The following is a 6,000-nucleotide window of genomic DNA, read 5'->3' as shown; positions in this document are numbered from 1 at the left end:
ACGATACACAATGAAAAACAATTGCAAGGTGCAGCTCAATTAGTGGCTCTGCGTACCTTGGGTTCTTGGTGAACCTACAAGCCGTATATATCCCCGCAACCAGAAGGGTCCAGCGGACGTAATAGTACATTGCTGCCGAAAATCTACCATACTTAGAAAAAGCTACAGATGAAAACGTGGACACAAATGTCTGTTTTTTCAACTCAATTTCAATATTTTTTATTTCAAATGTTACTTTCTATAGGAAAACCTTAAAGGAGCTACATGAATGACCCTTTGCTGAATTCAGAATTGTGTCTACTTTTCAGCACTGTATAGCTTTCTGGGATCCACCATTAGTTTCACACTCATTTCTACCACTAACTGTAAGGGGGTTGGAAAGCACAAAAAAAGGAAACATGGGCTATGTTCCAGTAAAATGCCAAAACTGCATTGAAAATTAGGGTTTTCTGAGTCAAGGCTGCTTGTTCCTGGAACCTGAGATGATGATGATTTTAGCACCCCAAACTCTTTGATGAAGCTTTTTGTGGGGGGGAAAAAACAGGCGTTTTCTTCTGCATACATCTTTTTTCGCCTTTTAACTAAAACCCTCACAATTTAGCTGTAATTTGTCTAATTTCTCAGTTCCCTCCAGGGAAATCCACAAATCCTGGGTACTTTTAGAATCCCCAGGATGTTGGGAAAAGGGACGCAAATTTGGCGTGGATACTTTATGTGGACACAAAGTTATGGGGGGGAGGGGGTGTTTTAAGCAAGAACTACCCCAAGTAGCCAACAAGGCGGAGGACGGGCTAGCAGCAAAGGAGTTAAGGTCCGTGGATATATTGTTCTCCTAAAATTCTGCGTGTTTATTTCAACCCTTGTCCTTCTTTTCTGTCTGCGCAGCGGAGCCGATGCTGTTCATTGGCTGTACGTCAGATGTGCGGCGGGCCGTTCGTAACCTGGGCGCGTTAGTCGTGAGCTGCGTGGGGGACAGTAATAGGGAGGTCACCGCGGTTGTCATGGTTACCAGGGAAACGGAAGCTCGACCTGGTATAACTGCCGGAAAGGTGAGAGGCGCCTCTTAGCAATAGACACCCTACGTAGCGCTTTATTACTATAAACCCTTCTCACTGGAGTTCGGCTGTGCTAGCGTTGGTCCCTGGTACCCGATCTAGGCAACCCGTATCAGCTTCTCCACAGGATGTTTTGTAAGCCGGTTCTTGTCAGTAGCAGGAAGACAGGAAGGGGCCTGAAGGGGCTCGTGTGCGTGGACCCACATCAGAATCGAACTTTACAGCCATTAACTTTCTGTGTGACCCGCCAAATGGCCCGTTATCATGCCTGACGCCTTTGGCCAGTCTTTGATTGTACTGCCCCTTTTGAGGCGTGTAGCTGTGGTTTCAACGTTAAGGTTTGGCTTAAAGTGCCCACGGTGTCTGCCTCGCCGTGTCGCACGCGGCATGGGCCCTTTAGACAGCAACGATGACAACATAAACGTATCACATTCGCGTGTGACTAGCAGTGGTATGAGTGGTAGGTTGCTTGGGCGTCTGGTTAGGGGAGCGCCCGTAGAAGTGTGGTTGCTGTGATAATGTTCAAGTGTTTTTTCTCAGTTCCAAAGCCTGCTACCTGAGTTGAGAACTGAGGTGCTGGTCTTTGACCCTGCGAGTCTAGGAGGGAAGTGAAACTGAGAAACATGTGCTGTGACCTGGTGTCTGTCTCCAATAGATCCTGTTGTTATGATGGGCAGCTCTCAGAGCCAGGGATGGACCGTGCACTATCCTGGCCCCGAGCCGGGCAAAATCCTCTGGGCTGCCATTGTTATTTGCCATTCTTGCAGTGGCGGAAATGTGAAGTGGACTTATGTGAACATAGATATACTATCTTTTAAAAACATGTAAGTAGGCGAAGCCCGACAGGTCAGTACCCACTAGTGGGTGAGAGAGAGAAGCATTTAGGAAGATTCTTTATCCAAATCCCTAGGGAGGATCTAGCGTAGAACCTGGCACCCAGCAAGGCGGCTACCCACAGTCCTCTCTGTTATGAGATTTGGTTTTGTTCGTTTATTAGCCAGAAGCCTGCTCATCTATTGCCCAACAATTTTTTATTACTATTGTTCAGTTGTTAGTTTGCTCACTAGTGGCACACGAATTACAGTCGCTACCATTATCCAACCTGGTCCTGTGTCAGCTGCCTCCTTTTTTGCAGTTGGGGTAAAGTATTACAGACCGCCTAGGAGATCCTCATTTGAGAGTAGCGGTGACCCAGTCCTAAGTGGGAGATGTTGACATTGGGACCTATTCTGAGTGAGGCGGAGTGAAACTACACAATGGAATTTCCCTCCGACTGATTGAGTGTATAGGTTTTTCCATAAACGTTTTCCCCAGGTACGGGAGAACCATGGCATACTTTTTCTGTCCAGTAATTTCATCTGGACACACTACGTGAGGTTTTGGCGTAGTAGCAGCCCAAACCTGTGTTTTTTGTTTTGTTTCAAACGGGTGGAGCATAGGGTGACCAGGCCTCCCGGATTTCAGAGGGCTATCCCGGTGTCCCGACCTTTTTGATTATTTTAAATAAATATCCCGGTTTTTGGGGCAAAGGCCATCCAGCAAAGCATAAGTGAAAGGCATGCTGCTCTCCTTTCACAGGCGCCTACAAAGTCTGAATTAAATATAATAGTTTATCTGTTTCTGCCAGGAGAAAAACTGAGTGGGGATGAGGGCGCCAGGGTGGAGTTCAAATCATAACTAATGTTATGTTTACATAGTCTTGTAAATGTTTGTGTATGTATATATATTCATTCTCTCTCCCTCTCTATCTCCCTCTCCCCGTCTGTAAATTTCATGGACCGTCCGTGATTTGAGTATCCCGTCCGTTGTCCGTCATCATTTCTTTTACAGACGCCTTTTGTTCATAATTATGGGGTTTGCAGAGAGCTGTGCTGTCCCCCTGCGAGAAACCCCATGAGTTTTAAAGCACTCACTCTTGGGGCCAGCTTGCACTTCTCTTTGAAAGTCTAGAGGCTTCAGCAGCCCCTCCCCAACCTCCCACGAACGGTGGACTGGCCCATTGTCATTCTGTCTGAAGCTGATTGTCACATTCAGAATTACAATGGGCCCTATTGTACTTACAGCACTTGATGCTCCTTCTCCTGCGTCAGCACAGGCATTCTGCTTTTGACCAGAAACCATGCTGTTCATCTATGCTGCATTCTGAAATACTGGAGAGGATTAAAGGCAGACTTCTGAGTTCTTTGCATGCCTCCACTTTTCAGGCCATAACAAAAATGTGAATTTATCTGTGGGGATATGCATCTCTTCCTAATCCTAGTTTTGACTCATCTTAAACTAGTGCACAGGGATAATGTTCCACTTGCAAGTACAAAGTGTAAAATGCATATCAAATAATTCATTTGGATGATAATAGAATATTTATTAGTAAGAAAAACCCTAACCACTCTTATGTTTTAAATCCTGAGTGTATATTTCTACAGGACAAGCACTTTTAACATATAGTCAGGGCCACCAGAATTATGTGTTTGTGCGGCTGTGGCTGTTTTCACATAATTAGGGGTTTGCCACACTTCCCACATAATCCATCATCAGTGCGTAATCTGAAGATTCTAATTAAACAAATAGTTTCTAAAACACAGTGTCACATGTTCCAAAAGCCCTTTGCAAATGTTGACTGGTCATCTTTCTTTTACATATTGCTATATTTAGGTATTAAACTGGTACTAATGAGGTGCAACCTATGCCCAGAAAGTGTTAAAAAGTGTAAAAATTAGAAAATGATGTAAAATACTATCACAAAATTTACCGCATTATGCTGCATAATTTCCCTTTTCTTGCTACATAATTTAATCATCACTGCAGCATAATGTGGCCCTCTCCAGCTGCATAATTTCAGTGGTCCAACATATAATGCCTACCAGTATGGATGACATGTGACTCCTACACCTGGCAGCCTTCATTGCCTTAAGTAACATTTCCTATATATTGACTTACATACTTATAAGAGTCATTGGCCAGATGTATGAAAATGCAATTTTGCATTTCCTAAATAGCGACTCCTTAGAAATCGCTATTTAGTAAAAGCAAAATAATATGTATGAAATATCCAATTTCCTAATAGCAATTCCTATGGAGTAGGAATCACTATTAGGAAATCACAAATAGGAAATCCCATGCCATTTGTTCTAATTGGCCGGTTTAGCATTTCCAAAATAACGATATCCAATTAGGAAATGCTAAACCAAGGATGGCTATGGGCATGAGGCCCCCTGATGCACCCCAAAAACAGTGGCACACATGTAGAGCACACATATGTGTTCTCTATAGCACTTTGATAAAAGCATCCTTGGTTGCTTTAAAAAAAAAAAAAAATTGCACCTGTTTACCATTGACTGTGAGTCGATGGTAATTACATTTCATTTAGGAAATGCTTTGTACATGAGCATAGGAATCGCAAATAAGTAATCCCTATTTGTGTTTTCCTATTTAGCGGATCGCAAATTGTGATTTCTACTGGGTAGAAATCGCAATTTGCGACCACTTGAAGGGCTTTGTACATATGAAAGCCTGTTTAGCATTTCTTTATGGCCCAAAATAGAGATTCGATCCATTAAGAAATGCTAATTGGCTTTGTACATCTGGGCCATTGTCTCTGAATAATATGTGTGTGAAGTAAAATGCTCTTGACACTCTACTTAGCACTATAAAAGAAATGAAATACACATGAGAGAAGGTCTAGGTGAAGATGAGGGGCACCATTGGAGTTTGATAGTAATGGACTCTGTGCAGAAGAGGTCTTTGTTGTAGGGGCGTAACAAAAGCCCCTGTGGTGCGGGGGGGGTCCCAACCCTTCAAGGGAACCCCAAACCTTCAGGAGATCCCAATACAGCCCGAGGCCAATGTACCTCTGTGAGATAAGGGAGACTCAGGCCCCCATATCTCATTCTGCAGGGGGCCCCATCATTTTGCGTTACGCCACTGCTTTCATGGGAGGGTGCACCACCAAAGATGATCACACCGGGTGGCACCAGCACTAGAGCTGGCCTTGCCAGCTAACATTTCTGCAGCCTGTGCTGTGCCCCAGGCCCTGAAATAAAAGGACTTCAGGAGTTGATAAAGGACAGACTAGTAGGAAGGCATAGCCTGTGAACAGAGGGATTTTATTTTGCTATAACCTGTGTTCTGTACAGTTTTTATTTCAACATTCCCAGTTAATGGAGAACGAACAGCACACGTAGAAATATCCAACATAACAAAACATGTGTGCACTAATCCCAAAATCTTCTAGTGCTGCACTGTAAGCTGTCAGTCAAATGCTACGAGCTGGAGCCTTGGATACATTTCTCCCTCATTCTTTGAAAAATAGCCTTTTCTGAACAAAATGTCATTTTCTATTTGTATGTGTGTATATCTTATTCCTGTAGTGTGACCCTAGCCAAAGGGCAGCTGAGTGCTGTACAAGGCCCAAGGCCATATTTATGAGATTCATGGACCTGAAGAAGAGTGTTAGTGGGCCAGCAGGTAGGGTGCAGTGGAAAATCCAGTCCTATCCAATATTACTGGCATACAGGTTATAAAAGGCTTTACTTACCACAAAACTCTCCCAAAATTAATCACCTGATGCAAACTCAGGAATGCCTCACAAAAGGTTGTGATCCCCAAACGTGGGCCATTTTTTCTGGGTGCCTATAAATGGATTGCAGGCAGTTGGTGAAACAGACGAGAGAATGGGGATGAGGAAGGGGAAGCATCACCCACAGGAGTGAACAACACTGGGAACCGGGGGGGAAACAAACAAGGAGTGAAGAACACAACACAGGGGGACAGGGGAGAGAAGAACACAAAGCACAGGGGGGAATCAAGCAAGAAAGCGGTAAGCACCCAAAGATGACAGCATCAAATGCAGGGCATGGAGATGCACATGAAGGGGAGAACAGCACTGAGTGTGAGGAGGGTGGGTGAGAAATACGCAAAAGATAAACATAGCACAGGGGTGGGCATT

The 6,000-nt window shown here is 44.2% G+C and overlaps 1 protein-coding gene across 1 annotated transcript in view; it reads left to right on the top strand.

Moving 5' to 3' along the window:
• Positions 1-1,104: 1,104 nt before the first annotated feature.
• C2_1H8orf48 (chromosome 2_1 C8orf48 homolog) overlaps positions 1,105-6,000 on the top strand; it is a 268,634-nt gene continuing 263,738 nt past the window's right edge. The window contains exon 1 of the mRNA XM_069210512.1: positions 1,105-1,190. The gene's annotated coding sequence lies outside the window, so the exon portion shown is untranslated. The remainder of the gene's footprint in view (positions 1,191-6,000) is intronic.

This window comes from Pleurodeles waltl, chromosome 2_1 (genome assembly GCF_031143425.1).
Source record: "Pleurodeles waltl isolate 20211129_DDA chromosome 2_1, aPleWal1.hap1.20221129, whole genome shotgun sequence".
In the NCBI taxonomy this organism is placed as follows: domain Eukaryota; kingdom Metazoa; phylum Chordata; class Amphibia; order Caudata; family Salamandridae; genus Pleurodeles; species Pleurodeles waltl.
This window is presented reverse-complemented; position numbering and strand designations above follow the sequence as displayed.